This window comes from Microtus oregoni, unplaced genomic scaffold (assembly GCF_018167655.1).
Source record: "Microtus oregoni isolate MIOR12 unplaced genomic scaffold, Mior012 000058F_ref0000040, whole genome shotgun sequence".
NCBI classification, from domain to species: Eukaryota; Metazoa; Chordata; class Mammalia; order Rodentia; family Cricetidae; genus Microtus; species Microtus oregoni.
This window is the reverse complement of record NW_024543834.1, coordinates 1,415,233-1,434,098: the sequence shown is the minus strand read 5'-3', so window position 1 is coordinate 1,434,098 and position 18,866 is coordinate 1,415,233.

The window sequence follows — 18,866 nt, the reverse complement described above, 5'->3', positions numbered from 1 at the left end:
TGCTACTGCTATCAGTTGTAATCTAAGCATCTGATACACAAGATATCTAATATGCAACCCCCAAAGGGGCTGTGGCCCACAGGTTGACAACCGCTGGCCTAAGAGGCCTTGAGTTTCAGACATAGCACTTGGGTGTGGGCCAAAGGAACCTGAGCCCTCCCGGGGAACTGAACAGACCCCAGGCACTGGCATGGAAGGTGCTTTCTGTGACACCCAAGAGGCCAGGAAGTGAGGTGTGTGGATAAGAAAGGCTCAGGTAAGTGGAAGAACAGCTTGGGAGAAAGAGCTCAAATTAAAGCCCTTAAGGGTTTTTTTTTGTACATCAGAAAATGAACTTGAGTTTTCACAGGTGGGGAGGACTCAGAAGGAGAGGAAGGCAGGTGCTGTCAATGTTCTCCGGAGAGCACACACCCCTCTGAGATTCTGAGGGACTGTGGGTGACACCTTGTATAAAAGATGGTGACATGGAGCTAGGCTCACTGTGTCTCAGCCCATCTGCCAGACTTGACTTTGATAATGAGAAGTGACCACAGCAAAGCCCTCAAAATCTATTACCACAATGGATGCCTGCCACCAGCTACCTGGAAATGGAAGAGGGAGTAATTTCGCTTCATCTTCTAAGAGATGCCCATCCACTCACACAGGCATTCTAGAATAGCGTGCTCCTGTATAATTTGATGCCACATCTAGAACGCTTACCCTGTGGTGAACGCAGTGCTGCTAGGAGACAGCCAATGAGCAGACACCCCGACTTTCTATTATTGTTTCCTCCACTTGCATGCCATCTGAGCCTTGGGGCTTTATTATACCAGAGGCCTCCAGGTGCCAGGTAATGGTCACTAGTTCCTTCAACTAGAAAGTTCTTGGTGTACACTGACCGCAGGATTTCCCCCTACCCCCAGGCACCCCTTTACCCATTTCTTCCTTCTTTCTGAGATCATCCCTTCAATCTGCTTACCAAAGTCAGGTCTGAACCCCCAGCATCCCTCACGTCCAAAGCTGGGATAGAGGGGAGGCCTCAGGTAAGTATTCAAGCTCAGGGACAGCACCTGAGTCCCACACCCACACCCCAAGGCTCCTGGCTTGTCCCAGCCCAATCCAGGGCCTGCCCCCTTCCAACTACTTTTCCTGGGTTACCCCACAGGACTCAAGGCTGCATCCATGTGCACACACATGTGTGCACGCACGTGCGCACACACACACGTACCCCTACAGGACTTTATTGGCTTGTTTCTCCAGGCCACAACAGCTCCCCCGTACCAGTCCCATACTCCCCAGCTTTTGGATGTCTCCACCTGGTTCACCTCAAGCCATCCTGTCACCTCTTCAACACTACCCACATCCTACTCTACTCTCCCAAGCCCCCCTCACTCCCATGGATTTCTCAGTACTCTGCCCAACATTCCGTAATCTCTGTTAGTCTCCCTTGTCATCAGCTGTATATGCCTAGGACATGACAGAACAAGCAGAATGAACTCCCTCACTGTGGAAAGCGAGTTGGCAATATTACTGAAAACCAAGGTGTAGTCAAACATGGCTGCACACTCTGTATCCCAGCACCTGGGAAGGTAGCGGAGGTGGGGAGGGGGAGAATTAGGAGTTCAAGACCATCCTCAACTATATAGCAAGATTTGAGGCCAGCCTGGGTGATGTGAGACCCTGTCTCAAAACAAATCATAAATTTAGAGGCCCTTCTACTCAGCCGTGCCATCTCAGGGGGTCATTCCATGCACATTTCCCTCTGTAAGCAGGTATCAGTGCTGGTATTAGTGATGGGGAGATAGTAAAAACAACCTCAATGCCAGATGCGGTTATGTACACCTTTAATCCCAGCGTGCACCACCACTGTCCAGCTCCATGGAACATTATATGAACGCTAAAACGATTGGGGCAACTCTAGAACTTAGTAATATAAGATGACCTATGGGCCACAGATAAAGAGCAAGGCACAGAGAAGAGGAGATACAGAATTAGAAATCAGATATCCGTGAGCTCTTGTGTTCAAACCGTTTCTAGATTAAAACTGGGGACAGTGATTGTTTACAAAAAGGGGACCTTGGCTTCCTCCATCAGAATACAGAATTGACTGGCCTGTGTGTGTGCATTTGTACCAGCTCAGTTCTCTGTGGAGCCTGCATTATCCTTTCATATAAAAATGCAAGTGAAAGGCTTGTCTTAGTCAGGGTTTCTATTGCTGCAGTGAGACCCCAGGACCAGAAAGAGAAGCTGGGGGTGAAAGCACTTACACTCCAACATCACTGCTCATCATCAAGGAAATCAGGACAGGAACTCAGCAGGGCAGGAACCTGGAGGTGGTGCAGAGACCATGGAGGGGTGCTGCTTACTGGCTTGCTCCCCATGGTTTGCTCAGCCTGCTTTATTATAGAACTCAGGACCACCAGCCCAGGGGTGGCTCCACCCACAATGACCTGAACCCTCCCCCATCAGTCCCTATTTAAGATAATGCTCGGCAGACATGCCCACACTCTGATCTTACAGAGGTATTTTCTTAATTGAGGCTTCCTCCTCTCAGATGACTTTTGCTTCTGTCCAGTTGACACTAAACTGTCCAGCACAGGGCTGGCAAAAAAGAAAAGAAGGCCTAGCGGGTAAAGGAATTTTCCTCCAAACCTGACCTGAGCTGGACTCCCAGCGTGCACATGACGGAAGGGGGAAACTGACTTTGGCATGTTGTCGTCTGAGCTCCATGCATGTGCCATGCACAGCACACACATGCATGTCTACACACGCACACACGAGAGAGAAAAAAAACAAATATAAACATAATATGTGTGGGCTGAATCAAGCATATAGGAGGCTGGAGTGGCCAAGTTAGCGGGGAAAAAAAGTGACAGAAAAGGGACAGTTGGCGCCAAAGGCGTAAGAGCTACACCAAAGGCGTAAGAGCTACACCAAAAGCATAACAGTTAGAAAAGGGCACAAAATTAAAAAACAGTCACGTCACAAAGCCCGTGAAGAATACACCCAGCCAAGGTGGCGCTGAAGGGGAGCAAGCGGGGAGGAAATCTGACTTATTCACAAGAAGATGATTTGAGTTAGGGATGGCGTACGTGATGCCCGCGTGATCCCCATTGGGGCTAAAGGAGCCGTCCATGTGGATGTGACTGCTGATGTGATTGGCTAATTCGCCTTCCACTTCTGGGATTCATGGGGTTTTGTTTTATAAGTTGCGTGCTGTAAGGAAATAAACAAGTTCCTGCTTGACTCTACTCCCTGCTGTGTCTGAACCCAGGGGCTGGGTGGCCAGCATGCACTTTCCCTCCTCGGCCAGGGCCATTCGGGAGGTCTTACAGAGGGAACCAGCAAATATGCATTCGACCATCTTGCTGATACAAGCAGCAACCTTGCTAGAAAGTGAATGTCCTCCTGTCTCTCCTCTGAACTCCCCAGGGGCTCTACCTAAGGATGTCTCAGGAGGGTCACAGTTTATACGGCTGCCAGAGCAATTAATACCTGCAAATTATTCTTTGCACCTTTTAATTTTCAAAAAGTATCCTGGTGAGGATAATAAATTACACTTCCACTTCCTGCTGACCCTATGGATAAAATCCACCCAACTCACCATGAATGTAGCTTTCTTCATATTCCCCCCCCACACACACACTCACACTATCCAGGCCCTGCCCAGCTCCAACAACATCAGGCACCTAGGAGCTGGCCGACACACAGCTAATTTTGGCTCTCCAGTCTTTGCTCACTCCGGAGGTCAGGGCCCAGGCTTTAGGTCCTGGACCTGCCCCGACTCTCTCCTTGAAGAGCCAGTTCCTTAATCTCTCCGACTTGTCCTTTCTGCCAGTCTTGCTTGTTTTTCTGCCACTGTGCTAAAGACACCCTGCCATAGGCAACGTAAGGAAGGAAAGGTGGGTCAGTTTGGTTCATAGCTGAAGGATACAGTTCATTGTGGCAGCGACAGGAGCCAGAGGCCGTGGGTCACCAGGCATCTGCAGCCAGGAAGCCGACCGCAGTGAACGCTTGCCTTGCCTGTCTCGTCTTCAGTCTAGGACTGCGGGCCACGGAATGATGTCACCCACATTTAGGGTGGCTCTTCCCACCTCAATGAACCTCATTTAGAAAACCCCTCACAGGTGGGCCCACAGACACCTTCCTGCATGGGTCTGGGTCCTGTTGGGTTGACAATACAGGCTGTCACACTGCACTGCTAATTTTATACAGTTGCTGCTGTCGTAGGTCATTGTTTGGGCCTATGGATGTGCTGGCACAGGAGTGCTTGGTTTGCTTAGTGAGAAGTAGCGCGTGTGATGGCCAGGAGTCTGGCTGTCTTCTCTCTGGGGGACTCCCATCCAGACTTGTCTCTATCTCACCCTTCCTGCGGGCATCCTTATCTCACTTGCTACGATTTTTTTCCTTCTCCCTGACTTTCACATATGCCTGCTTTTCTTCTTTCTTCAATGTGAGGTGGTTTGGAAGAAAAGAGCTCCTGCAGGGCATAGCGCTATCAGGAAGCAAGGCCTTGTTGGAGTGGGTGTGGCCTTGTTGGAAGAAGTGTCACTGTGAGGGCAGGTTTTGAGGTTTCTTATGCTCAGGATACTACCCTGCGTCTCAGTCAACTTCCTGTTGCCTGCAGGATGTAGACTCTCAGCTAATGCTCCAGCACCATATCTGCCTGCCTGCCATGTTCCCCGCCATGATGAAAACAGACTGAACCTCTGAACTATAAATGAACCACCACAATTTAATGCTTTCTTTTTCTAAGAGCTACTATGGTCATGGTGTTTCTTCACAGCAATAGAAACCCTCACCAAGACACTGTGTTATCTCAAATGATTTGGGTGAGACAGGGCAGAAACAGAAGCAAGCAAATACTAGCAAACACCAGGCGAGTCCTCCAAGATTGTGGAGTCGAGAGAGGGGTAATGGTAACTGAGAAAACCTTTCCCCTTTTAGTGGTTTAGAGTGTGTGAGTGTGTGTGTGAGAGAGAGTGTGTGTGAGTGTGTGTGTGTATGTGAGAGAGAGAGAGAGAGAGAGAGAGAGAGAGAGAGTGTGTGTGTGTGTGTGTGTGTGTGTGTGTGTGTGTGTGTGTTGGGAGATTGCCTTTTTTCATTTTCTGGTGGTTTTTTTATTTTTGTTTAGTGATGCTTTACCCAGGCTGGGTAAAGCAATCCTCCTGCCTCTGCCCCTCCTATCTCACAGGTACACACAGCTATGCCTGGCTGCTTACTGATTCTTCAACTTCCTCAGCTTCCTTGCGTTGAAATGGGGACACCAGGTCTGCCTGTGGCACGGAACTGTTGTGATTAAACAGCTGATGAAACCAGCCCTAGCAGCTGCAGTGAATGTCTGCAAACCCAGTCAGGGCTGCGGAGCTGGGCGAATTCTTAAAGGTCTCCTAGACAAAACAGGCCCCACCCAACTCAGGGTTCGGGCAACAGTAGAAGTGATCTCAATGGTCCAGCTGTGACTTTGTCCTCTGAAGCAGTCAGATCTCACACATAGGCTTTCTCCACAGAGCACTGGATCCCTCCAGAATGATCATCTTAATTCCTGCCCGGGGATGAAATATCTGACCCAAGGCTCTCAGTTGGATCTTCTGTCCTTAGAACAAGCTCTTCCCTGAACCTTTCAGGCCTTTCCCTAGCCTGCTGACAAGGAGCCAACCAGATGGCAATCTCCAGGACAGGGTACTGGGGGTACCTCCAACTCCGCTCTGAGGAGACACCCTTCCATTATTAAGAGGTGAATGCCCTTCTTAGCAGTAATCATGGGAACCGAACTGGAACCACCTAGATGTGTGCTGTGGTCCCCAACCTGCCCATGCCCTGTGTGCCCAAGCCTGAGCTCCCACAGCTGGGGGCAGGTTCTGCTCTAGCACTGGGGGTCGGGTGGGGAGGTAGGCGTTGGAAGTCCTGGAAGCCTGTTCAGCTATCGAATCTTTTGAGTCTGGGGGTGGGAAGTCAATGTCTGCAGTAGCTAGGACCCATATGGGCAGCAGAGGGGATATGTCATCAGAAAGAAGGACAAAGTAAAGGCCATGGGAAGTTGCCAAGATGAAGTACCAGGCACAGGGGTCCGCCATGACAGTGACGCTGGAAGCAACAGAAGGGATAAAACCTCCGAGGCAGAGAGATGCTGCTTAGGAACACATGACTTAAGAACACCGCCCAATGTGACCATGACTCTCTTCATTCACCTGGGGGGCATGGATGACAGTGATCATGTGGGGTTGTGGGGGGCAAATCACCCAGGGACAAGCACTGGGACTGAGTAGCCTGCAGTTCATGCTGCCTGGTAGGGAGAGGCGCAGTTTCTCCTCCAGCACAGCTGCTAGCAGAATGAAGCTGTAGCGTTAGCTCCCTCGTGTTCTGGAAAAAAAAAAAAAAAAAAATCACTCCATCCTTTGGCAACTCTACAGATGGGGACAATTGCTATTATCATATGACAGGCCACAGGGTCTAGGATCAGGAGAGTTAGAAAGGTTGCCAGGGGTTTCCTGATACTGAACGACAGAATTCAGGGTAACCTGGTCTTGAATGCAGACCCTAGAGTTTGCCTGACATGGGGAACCGGCTGCTCCCATCTGCTTGCTAGAGGCCCTAGGACCTGAGGTAATTCACCATCCAGGCCTCATAAAGTTCGCACATTCCCCAGGGTCCAGGGAGGCTACCTGCAGACCGGTGGGGCCCAGCAGAATGCATTAAATTGCCACTGCTCCCTGCTGTCTTCCTACAACACACGTTCACACTGTACCAAAACTAATATAGATTTAATCTCCTCGGCTTTTTCAGGGTCTGCTTTTGCATGCTATGTCTGAAGTCTGGCAGCAAGAGACCTGCCTCCTGTGTGTGTCTGTAAAAAAGACAACCCTAGGCCGTCTGTCATCCAGTGAGCAGTTATCTGCAGAGACCCCAGGGCCTGCAATTAGGAACTGAGGAAGACTTCACCTCGCAAAGAAGAAAGGAGAGGAGAGGCTAAAGGGTGGATGTCTACCAGTGGTCTGAGCAGAAGGGCAGGGGCACAGAGGAGAGAAAGCTGCTCAGAGGAAGGGGCACACAAATCTAGGCGGTTCCAGAATGCTCCCTGTCTACGACGATTATCTCTCTGACGCAGTGCTGCGGGCAGCGCCCACCCCTGATCCACACAGTGTTTGTCTTTGATCTAGCGCAGAGATCACTAGCACTTTTAAATGATTGCTCAGAAGAGAAGCCCGAAAAGAATCAGAGAGCTGCCTTGCTTTGAAATCCTGCTGCCCGAGGCTGCCAAAACAAACGCTAATTCGCTGGGAATTTTCTCCTGTATCTGCACTGTGATCACTATATGAGCTGTTGGGATCAGGGACAGCGGGTAGAACACTTCGAATGTCCAGTGTCATCCGTCCTCAGAAGCTTGTGGGGGTGGGAGAGGGGAGGAATTTATTTTTGGATCTGGTTTCCCTGTAGCATCATCACAGGGTAAGGAAACAGAAGGACACTCTCGTGAGGACGTGAAAGAGAGGCATTTCTACAAGCATGGAGACCCAGATGTAATAACCAGGTCCTGGAGCCCAAGCTCCACTTCCAGACATTTGTTGGCGTCCAGCTTTGATTTCCACATCATGTATTCTGTGTGTCTCCTGGAATATGCTGGAATATGCCAGGCACTCTGCCTAGGGTCACACACGGGCCTGAGTGTTCGGTCTACCCTCCTGAGCTCTGGTCCACACAGCCGTGTGAGAAGGGCGTGTCAACATGCGTGGGATACAGGTGCACAGGCATTCTTGAGACTCGGACATGTGTGGGAGGCTGATCTTGCCCACTCTACCTGGCAGAATTGGAAGAGCAAGCCCTCTGAGGGCTCTCGAAATTCCTACTAGAAGTCCCAGTGTGGATGGGGACAAGCTCACAGAAGAGACAACTACTAAAGATTATAAAGATTTTACCAGGCTTTTTCCTCTGGGCCACCAACCTGCTCACAGATCGTGACACGGAGAGTTACTACTAGCTATAAATGCTCGGCTTAGCTTTGGCTTGTTTCTGGCTGGCTCTTTTAAATTATCCTATTTCTCTTCATCTACCTTTTGCTTTGAGACTTTTACTTTCCTTTCTGTATATCTTACTTTCACTGCTTCTTGTGTCTGTCTGGCAGCTGCCTGGCTTCTTGCCCTGGATGTTTATCTCCCTTTCTCCCTCATTCTCTTTCAGCCTAAATTTTCCTCCTACTTATTCTCTCTGCCCGCCAGCCCTGCCTATCCTTTCTCTGCCTAGTGACTGGCGCCTCAGCTCTTTATTAAACCTTAGGCAGACAAGGTGAAACAAATGTAACACATCTTCCTTACATAGTTAAACAAATGCAGCCTAAACAAATGTAACACACCTTCACATAGTTAAGGTAATATTCTACAGCATAAACAAATGTAACACATCTTTGCCTAGTTAAAATAATATCCCACAACAGAAGATAAGCCTGGCTTAATTCCAGGGGGGTTGACTGTGGCAAGCAGGAGAAGATGTAGGAGGAGAAAGTTGTTTCTGGTATGGGCCAGGGGGCCTGACAGCCACGTTGCCATCTGTCCCTCTATGAAGCTGGCCTGACCAGGGGGTGGGCGTGTAGGGAGGTAGCCTCTACTGTTCTCAGTACATAGCGTGGTCTGCATCCAACCTTAGCCCACGAGAGTGAGGGGGTGCTTGGGGGTACTCTGCCCCGGGAGAGTGAGAACTCCTTCCACACGGATGCCACTCATGCCCTCTCCCTCCTGTCACCCCCACAGTCCTGCACTAAAAGTGACCCAGAGGACTGATATTCTGGGAGCCCCCAAGATTCTGACTCCAATGTCTCTGGGTTTCTGAGGTAGAAAGGTCTACCTTACCTTTCCTGGGTCTCCAAGATGGCCATAGACATCCCAGTTTCTCTGCATAGCTCCTTTCTCTATTCCTGTCTCTTGGTACAACCTGACCTTCCCAGCCACCCTCTCCTTCCCAGAAAATGCCTCATCTGCCCCAGACCGAGCTTCCAAACCCTGCTATACCAAGAAAATGCTAACAAGGGAATTCAGGCAGGCCAGGACCCTGGGGTTGAGACCACCTGTCTAGCATAGATGGTTTGAAATCTCTACCACAGCATCTATTTTTAAAATGTGAACATTTTATTGTAGCCTAGCAGGCAAATTTAAAGAAGTGCACCAATCATAGGCAGACGTGTTCAGATTCCAGAAGCAGCTCGGAATGATTAACAGCGAGCAGAGGTGCCCCCTGGTGGTCTCTCCCTGTCATTACTTCCACCAAGATAGAATTTTCTAGTCCATTTCTGCTGAATGATTTTTGTTTGTTCTGTTGTTTTGTTTTTCAAGCCAGGGTTTTTCTGTGTAGCCCAGGCTGTCCTGGAACTCACTGTGTAGACCAGGCTGGCCTCAAACTCACAGAGACCCGCCTTCCTCTGCCCCAAGTGCTGGGATTAAAGGTGTGTGTCAGCCTACGCGGGATGATTGAAACACATGATTTGATTATATTTCCGCTGTCTATCTGCTACTTGCTAGTTATTTCTTTACCTGGGGCTTACTACATACTTAATAAACTTACTCATTCAGATCTGGAAGTGGCAATTGTATATCATTCTCGGGATTAACCAGAACCCCCCACCCACCCACCCACCCAAGTCTCTTGGAGAAGGTGCCTGTGTAGGAAGGAAGTTCTCTCATGGGAGGGGAGAGGCTATATAGGAAAGGGAAGATACGCCCCATTAGGAACTCCGAGTGGCTCCAGGGCCAAAGGAGACCACAATTTCCTATCTGCCCTTGCACATCCAGCCAGTAAAGGGCACACAGGGTAGAGGCCTCGTTCTAATCTATTTGGTGCAGGGTGTGCCTGTGGCCAGGCGCATGGGCCTGCCCTCTCAGGTACTGGACGCAGCAGGGGTGCTAGAGACCTTGTAAAAGCAGTGGCTTCTCTCTGGGGCAGCCTTCCAGAAAGTCACTCCATTTTCCCCACTCCACGAACCAAGACTCTCAGAAACCACCGTGCTTCCACAGGCTGGGCTGGGGTTAGGGTTCTTAGGGAAAACTCTAGAAAACAGTCTAGAAAAATCACTTGGAGAGGCTGATGAGGTGGTTCAATCAGGACCGTGCTCACTCTGCAAGCATAAAGACCTGAACCCATATAAAACTGATGCACACGGTTCTACATGCTCTCAAGATCAGCTCTGGGGAGACAGGAACAGGTGGATCCGCCTGGGGTTTGCTTCCAGCCAGTCTAGCTGAGGAGCCCAAGGTCCATGGGAGGCCTTGCCTCGAAAGGACAGCATTTCGGAGGATACTGGACGCCACATCCACACACACAGATACACATGGGCCTGCATTTAGAAGAGGGAGGTGGAGACAATGAGATGGCCCAGTGGGTAAAGGTGTTGGCAAGCAAACCTGGGGACCTGGGTTCAATCCCCAAGACCCACGTGGTGGGAGGAGAGAACCAACTCCAAAAGTTGTGCTTCAACCTCCACACACATTTCCTGGCACGTATGCACCCACATACATACATGCAAGTAGATGAATAAATACTATTTCATTCTAAAGGAAAGGAAAATCTACGGGTCTTCTGGAAGATGCTCCCAGGGCTCTGGAGAAGGAACAGAGTGAAACTTCCCAGCAAAGGGCACTTGGCGCCACCTGGTGGTCTTCGTGATTATAACACCAATGTGGTAAATACATCCCCCCCACACACACACCCCCACCCCCCAAGACCGGTCAACGGAGAAGACTCTGCCCCTTCAACCGGAATTTAATAATTGCTGTCTTACAAGTTCACTGGCTCAAATAATCCAGCCCAAACGAGTGAAAGAGGGACACTGATATCTGTCATTTTGTCGTTTGTACATTTATTCTTCAGTCATTGCCATTTGTTCCTCTGGTGCTGGAGTGGGAAGGGAGGGGGAGGATATAACTCCTCTAGGTGAAGTAACAAAGTTATGGCTACCGTCTTGGTCTTGTGTGTTGAGCACAGCAGGAGGTAGACAGGGCCCTTCTACAAAGTTAAGAAGTCATTAGGAAGATGGGGAAGGATGGGATGGGAAGGGACACTTCTAGAAGAGGTGACAGGTTAACATCAAGGCTTGGACTTAAAGGAATAATGGGAGTCAACCATGGCAAGGAGGGGTCAGGGAACTAGGTGTGGTCAGGGAAGGAGAGCTTCCTGTAAAACCTCAGAAGGAGCCTTGCCTGAGGCTGGTAGCTTCCCCTCGGTGAAGCCACCAAGCCACAGAAAGTGATGTATGCCTTCACAGATGACCAGAAGGCCCACTTAGCCAGGGTTCTCAGCCTCAAAGACTCCAAGGTTCACCCTTGCAAGTGAGAATCAGCACGGGGACACAGGGACAAGTGGGCAGAGTAAGGCGACCAGTTGACTCTGCTCCTTTGTTGGTGTCCTGTTCCAGGGCACCTGTTTGTGCTCTGCAACTGTCTTGTGACCAGATATCTAGATTTTAAAACTTTCACTTAAAGAGCTGATTGTTCTGTAAATAAACACATCTGTCACAGGGCTGGGTTCAACAGCTCTGGCCCCGAATATACAAGGCCTTGGGTTTAATCCCCAGACCACAAAATAAAACAGTCAAACTTTACCCACTTCGGCACAGCTTTATTTATTCGTATGCTTTGAAAAAAAGAGAATAAAGAAGAGGAGGAGGAAGAAGGGAAGAGGGGGAAGAAAGGAAGGAGGAAAAAGAGGAAAAGAAGGAAGAGAAAGAGGAGGAAGAGGAAGAGGAGGAGAAAGAAGAGGAAGAGGAGAAAGAGGAAGAGGAGGAGGAGGAAGAAAGGAAGGAGGAAGAGGAGGAAAAGAGGAAGAGAAGGAAGAAGAGAGGGAGGAAGAAGAGAGGGAGAAAGAAGAGGAAGAGGAGGAGGAGGAGGAAGAAGAGGAAGAAGGGGAGGAGGAAGAGGAGAAGAAAGAAGAAGAAGAACAAGAAGAAGAGCAAGGACCTCTCGATCCCCAGAGAGCTCTGGGGAAGGTAGAAATGGAAAGAAACAAAAATGGAGGAGAAGGAGGCTGTTACACTACCAAGGCCAGAAATGTTGGAGCCTGGGCAGTATTTAGGGTTTTTGTTGAAGTTTTTTTTTAATTACGTGTGCATGTGTATGTATGTGTGTACATATGTGTGAATATGTATGTATGTGCATGAGTATATATGTATATATGTATGTGTATGTATGAGAGAGAGAGAGAGAGAGAGAAAGAGAGAGAGAGAGAGAGAGAGAGAGAGAGAGAGAGAACATGCAAGCCTGAAGGTAACTTTCAAGAGTTGGTTCTCTCCTTCGCTCCTGAAGTCCCAGGAGCTGAACTCAGGTCACCAGCCTTTGGCAAATGCTTTTATCCATTGGGAAGTCCTGTTGGCCATATTTTTCTTTGTTATTTTAGTTTTTTGAGACAAGGACTATTTTTGCAGCTCTGACTGTCCAGTTACTCGACATATAGACCAGGCTGGCCTCTGTCTCTGTCTACCAAGTGCTGGGGGTAAAGGTGTACACCAGTGTACCTGACCCAGATTTTAGTTGTGGTTGGTTTTTTTGGTTTTTTTTTTTTTTTGACAGGACTGCATGTGGCCAAACTTGCCTCCAACATGCTATATAGCCAAGGATAGCCTTGGATTAGTGATCCTCCTGCCTCCACCTCCTGAGTGCTAGGGTTACAGGAATGGGTCTGTGTGGTTTTGTGTGGTACTGGAGGTGCTAGCCAGGCCTTCCTGCATGCCAGGCAAGCACTCTGGCAACCGAAGCAGGATCTGCATGCGTGGAAGAGAGAAGTTCTGCTAATGTTTCAGATCTGTGAATGAGGAAGAAAACTGTGTAATAAACCTGTGCCTCTGACAAGAGCAGACCCTGATAAGCCAGGAGCTTTTGTTTGCAAAGCCCAAAAGTCAACATCCTTGTGGCTTGTGGCAAAGACACGGGCCACACCGGAGAAAGCAGGTATGTGTGTGTCTGAGAGCTTGGGGGACTGGAACAGTAACCAACTGCCTGGCCAAGGGGGACTGGCTGTGAAGCACTGTGGAAGAACTACTGTCCTTGGTGCCCCTCCAGAAGAGGGTGTGATAGTTATTTTATTTGGTGCTGTGACAACAGCAGCTGGCTGAAGGAAGGGTTTGTTTTGGCTCAGGGTTTGAGGGCACAGTCCACGGCAGAGAAGGCATCTCAGCGGGAGAGTGGGGCAGCTGGTTGTACTGCATCCGCAGTCAGGGAGAAGCAAGAAGGATGCCGGGCTCAGCTTGATTTCTCGAGTTTATCCCAAGCCCATAGCACGGTGCTGCCTACATGTAAGGTGGGCAGTCCCATCATCTAACCCAATTGAGATACTCCCTCACAATCAATCCTAGTTGATTCTAGAGCCTGCCAACTGACAGTATTGATTAGTACGTACACACACACACACACTCAGTTTTTAAAGAGAAATAATATGTAAATGCAACCTAAAAAAAACCACTTGTAATTCTAGCACTAGAGGGGGTGAGTCAGAGAAATCGCCAGTTTGGGGCTAGCCTAGACTTCTTAGCAAGACCCTGTCACAAAATACTGAAAGAAAGAATGAAGGACGGAGGGAGAAAGTGTGAAAATTAAATTATAAGCAAAATCTTTATTTAAAAGCAGATTTGTTTTTCATAAAAATCAAGGTTGAGGAACTGGGGAGAGCATTCGGTGGGTAAGAGCATTCCCTGCAAAACCTGCGGACCTGGGTTCTGATCCCCGGCACTCTGGTAAAAAAGCGGAGCAGGGTTGGGTGATGGGGGAGGGAAGCGGCCAGAGCGCTGCAGGACAGCTGGTGCTCTCCAGCCAGCCAGTCTGGCAAAGCTGTGGGCTCCAGGTTTAGGGAAGAGTCTGTCTCAAGGAAATAATACAGAGAGAAGTAGAAAAAGACACTGGGGGGAGGGGGAGGGAAATGGGAAGCTGTGGCGGGGAGGAGACAGAAATCTTTAATAAAGAAAGAAAGAAAGAAAGAAAGAAAGAAAGAGAAAGAAAAGAAAAAGACACTCGACAGCTATGTTCCCGTGGGCATGCCTTCATGGGTACACACACCTGTACAACTTAAACAGCGCATTACAGATATGATGGAGGAAGGTCATTGGTTAATTAAATAAAGAAACTGCTTGTCCTGATAGGTTAGAACATAGGTGGGTGGAGTAAACAGAACAGAATGCTGGGAGGAAGAGGAAGTGAGCTCAGAGACGCCATGCTCCCCTCTCCCGGGCAGACGCGATAGCTATGCTCTCTGAGGCAGACGCAAGCTGCCAGGATGAATGTGGGCTAGAATCTTCCCGGTAGGCGCTCCTTGGGGTGCTACACAGAATATTAGAAATGGGCTAGTCCAGGTGCGAGAGTTAGCAGAGAAGAGGCTAGATATAAGGCCAAGCAGTGTTTAAAAGAATACAGTTTGTGTGTTGTTATTTCGGGTAAAGCTAGCCGGCGGCCAGGGTGCTGGGGACGCAGCCCTGTGGGTCCTAATACTACACAGATATTATCATTTTTCTTTGGCCTCAGAACCTGCTATTACTCCAGAGGGCACTATGAAGAGGTTTGGTCCGTGAACAATTTCAAGTTTTTTAATACCCTCACAGATAGGGTACAATTATTACAGTACATATTTGGCAGCTATGGAAGCTGAGACCTAGAAAATCTGCAGCCCCTGGGGATCCTAAGACAAGGAAGAAAGTCAGCACCGGAAACATATACTCGAAGGATCTAGCTAAGCTCTTTTTCTGTCAGGCCCCTGGATGAGTTCATTCGCCCCCAGAGAGGAAGGATGTCTGGTCTGTCTCCTGCTTCCCCAGCCAACATAGAAGGTACTCTTGTCCATCATCCTCAGAGTCCATGGCCCAGTAAGAACAAGAAGTTCAGGGCCAACAAACCCTGTGCTTTCTATGGGGCTGGAATGAATGGAGGCCCTGGACAAAGGAAAAGAGTCTTAAGGTGGTAGCCTGTCCCACAATGCAGTCCCCTCGAGGGCTCTCCATGGTGTAAGACCTTAGCTTGGTGTCCTAGTCAGTGTTTGATTGCTGTGAAGAGACACCATGACCTCAGCAACTCTGAAGAAACAAAGCATTTAACCGGGGCTGGCTAACAGCTCAGAGGTTTAGCCCATTACCATCATGGGGGGTAATACAGCAGCACACAGACAAGGTGCTGGAGAAGGAGCTAAGAGCTCTACATCTGGACCCTCAGGCAGCAGGAAGAGAGAGACTCTGGGCTTGGAATGGGCTTTTTGAAACCTCAAAGCCCATCCTTAGTGACATACTTCCTCCAACAAGGCTACACCTCCTAATACTTTCAAATAGCGCCAAGCTGGAGAGATGGCTCAGCGGTTAAGCATACTGGCTGCTCTTCCAAAGGACCTGGGCTCAACTCCTAGCTACCACATGGTGGCTCACACCTGTCTGTAATGAGATCTGGTGCCCTCTTCAAAGAGTACCACTCCCTAGTGGCCAAGCAGTCAAAGATAGGATGGGGGTGGCATTCTTATTCAAACCACCAAACTTGGTCAGCCAACTCAGCGACTCAAAGGTTCACACTTTCTATGATCGCTGTTGACGGGCACTTGGGTGGCTTCCCTGGCCCATCAGCAGGCTGGTGGAGTACAATGGCGAAAGGCCCACACAGTCTCCGTCTCATCTTCCTGCCCATCCACAGGCCATTGGCAAGGAGACGCCTCATGCGTGACAGACTGTTTGCACTTCAGCTTAAGAGACCCAGTGCTGGCAACACCTCACAACCCTAGGCAATGAAGGAAGACACATGCAAATCCCCAGCCTGGGGCCACTGACAAGTGGCTACCCAGGCAGAGGGCTCGCATTAAATTATGACAGAAGTGGCTGAATGGGACACATTGGCTGTTCTGCACCAGCTGTGGGTCAAGTCAGTGACTGTCAACCTGTGGGTCGTGACCCCTTCTGGGTTGACCAACCCTTTCACAGGGGTAGTATATCAGATATCCTGCATATCAGATATTTACATTATGATGCATAACAGTAGTGCAATACAGTTAAGAAGTAGCGATGGAAATACTTTTATGATTGGGGGTCCCCACAACATGAGGAACTGTATTCAAGGGTCACAGCATGAGGAAGGTTGAGAATCACTGATCTAGATGCTACTGGAAACGCAAAAGAAATCAAAAGTTTCTACTCCGGTTCTTCTTAAACAAGGTCTTTGAATCTAAAAGCTGAAGTATAAAAGAGACTTTGACTATGGATACAAAAGAAACCCTCACCATGAATTCCTTCTCGTCTCCTTCTGTGATGGGCAAATTATCAAAGTGACACAATCTAAAGGGAGAAGGGAGTCTCAGTGAGGTACTGTCTGGATCAAGGCGGTCTGCGGACCTATCTAGGAGGTTATCTTGACTCTGTTCTCTGATGTAGGAAGACATGCCCACTGTGGGTGGCACCATTCCCTATGCAGGAAATCCTGTATATAAATCTATAAATATAAATCCTGTATATAAGTAGAGAAAGGAAGTTGAATTCATGCATGAAATGCATTCACTCTGTGTCTATATTAAACAGCACAGAGAGCATCACACGAAGGAACAAAATCCTCACAGAAATCTTTAACAATGTTACGAGGGATTAAATCACTGACTCCAATTGACCCAGACAACAAACAGTACTATAAACATCACTGTTTATCAACCAATATCCATAAATGAATATTCATTTTAGAAAATGGCTTTTAATATGTTTCATGCCTGTTTATGTGGTACTGGAAATCAAACCCAGGACCTCCTTGCACGTGAGGCAAAGCGCTCCGCCAGCTGAGCTACAGCTCCATGGGTCCTATTTGTGAGGTTCATGGGGCCAAGCACACGGTGCTGGGCACAGTTGTACACACTGTAGGCATTCAGAAAGTCTGTGCTGAGTGAAAGAACCAACTCTACTGGGAAGGGATCATCATGTCTCTGTTATACTTAAGAAAACAAGAATAGGGGAAAAAAATGCATCCAGTATCCCAGAGCCACAGCGCTCAGATGTAACACTGGTCAGGATGGGCTGGGGTTTGCCGCAGTAAGTAGGGAGCTGAACTTTGGGGATTACTCCAATGGCAGGTTGTTGCTCTCCCATGCCCTTTGTCTCTTATAGCCAAGCTTCCACCCTGCTCCACAGGACACCACAGGCCTCAGGACAAAGGAGCCCCTCTCAGAGTACTGCTGATCTACACTGTGGGGAAGAGCACCCACAGTCCAGCCGCCATGCACTGCTTCTGATTGGGCTTGGAGGCCTCACACCTGACTTGGGCTCACATTAATAGAACTAGAGCCGAGCAGGATGCAAATTACCCATCAGGAGCAGGAGCATGGGGGGGGGGGGCTCCTGTGAAACACATTGTAACAATTCCCCTCAGGTAAATCACCAAATTACCACAATTACACAGGCACCTGCAATTGCCCTCCTAGCTATAGTCCCTAAGAACTGAAGATACTATCAATGCTTCTTACAGTATTAACAAGAAAGGAAAGAAAAAACAAAGAGATATCTGTCAACAGAGGAATGGGTAAAGAAAACATCCATTCCTGCAATGGGAAATCATTCAGCCTTAAGGAGAAATGAAAATCTAACACACACTACAACATGGAGGGACTTTGAAAGCGCATACGGCGGCATACATACACCATGCTGTATGTGGTAGACAGACGATAAAGGATAGAAATGACAAAGCACTTACGTTTTAGAAGCTGGAAAGTATGCTGACCAGGGACGCGGGAGAGGGAGGAATGTTAAGTTCTTAGAGGCAGAATTTCGGTTTAGAATGACAAGAAATCTGGGTGTGGATACTGGTGATGGCCACAGACCGCTGTAAGTGAGGAGCTGGGGGCGTAGCTCAGCGGCGGAGTGTTCTCGCGCATGTGAGGCCTTGGGTCTGACACTCAGCCCTGTGAGAAAATGCAAAGCAGTGAAGCACGATTAATAAAGAACTCAGAGAGAGAGATTGGGGTTCAGCCTGAAGATCAGAAGAACCAAACAGCCAGCCACTGGCTCTTACCTCGACCTCACTCCGAAAATGGTGATCCTGCTTCCAGGAATCTCAGAATAAGACTGAGCCTGAGAGCTGTCTCTTCCCATTTTATAATCCTCTCTAGGGCTGGGATTAAAGGCATGCACCTCCCAGTTTCTATGGCAACTAGTGTAGCTACTGGGATTAAAGGTATGTGTTACCACTGCCTAGTCTGTAAGGCTGACCAGTGGGGCTGTCTTACTCTCTGATCTTCAGGCGAGCTTTATTTCAAGTGAAATTTCACTACAAAGCAGCAAATCGTGTGTACATTTTACCACAGTGAAGAAGCAAAAACAAGCAAACAGAAAGATTAATGCTGGGTTCCACGGTACCAGGGTCTTCATTGAAGCGGAACCCAAGAACACAGAAGCACACTGTGCCTTTGTCTCCCTGACCTCTGTGTCGGCTGAGTGCTCCCAGGCCGGTGGCTGGTTGTGCCTCCAGCAGTACCTAGCACAGTCCCGTCATCTTAGTTTGTTTTCTACTGTGATAAAAACACTGACCAAAGGCAGTGTGGAATGGAAAGAGTTAACTTGGGTTAGAGTCCATCATCAAAAGACAAGGGCAGGAACCTGGAAGCCGAAACTGAAGCAGAGACCCCAAGGGAACCCTGCCTCCTGGCTTGCCTCCTAGCTCATGTTCAGTTACCTTTCTTAAACAGACTAGGACCTCCTGTCCAGTGGTGGGCTGGGTCCTCCACCATGGATTATCAATCAACCAATCCAAAAACAAACAAACAAACAAAAAATACCCACACAGACATACCCATTGGGCCACATTGATGGAAGCAATTCCTGGAGGTCCCCCCTTCCTCTTGTTCGTGTCTAGTTGACAGAGGCCACAGAGGGGTACTGCTTAGTGGCTTTTTCCTCACGGCTTGGTTAGCTTACT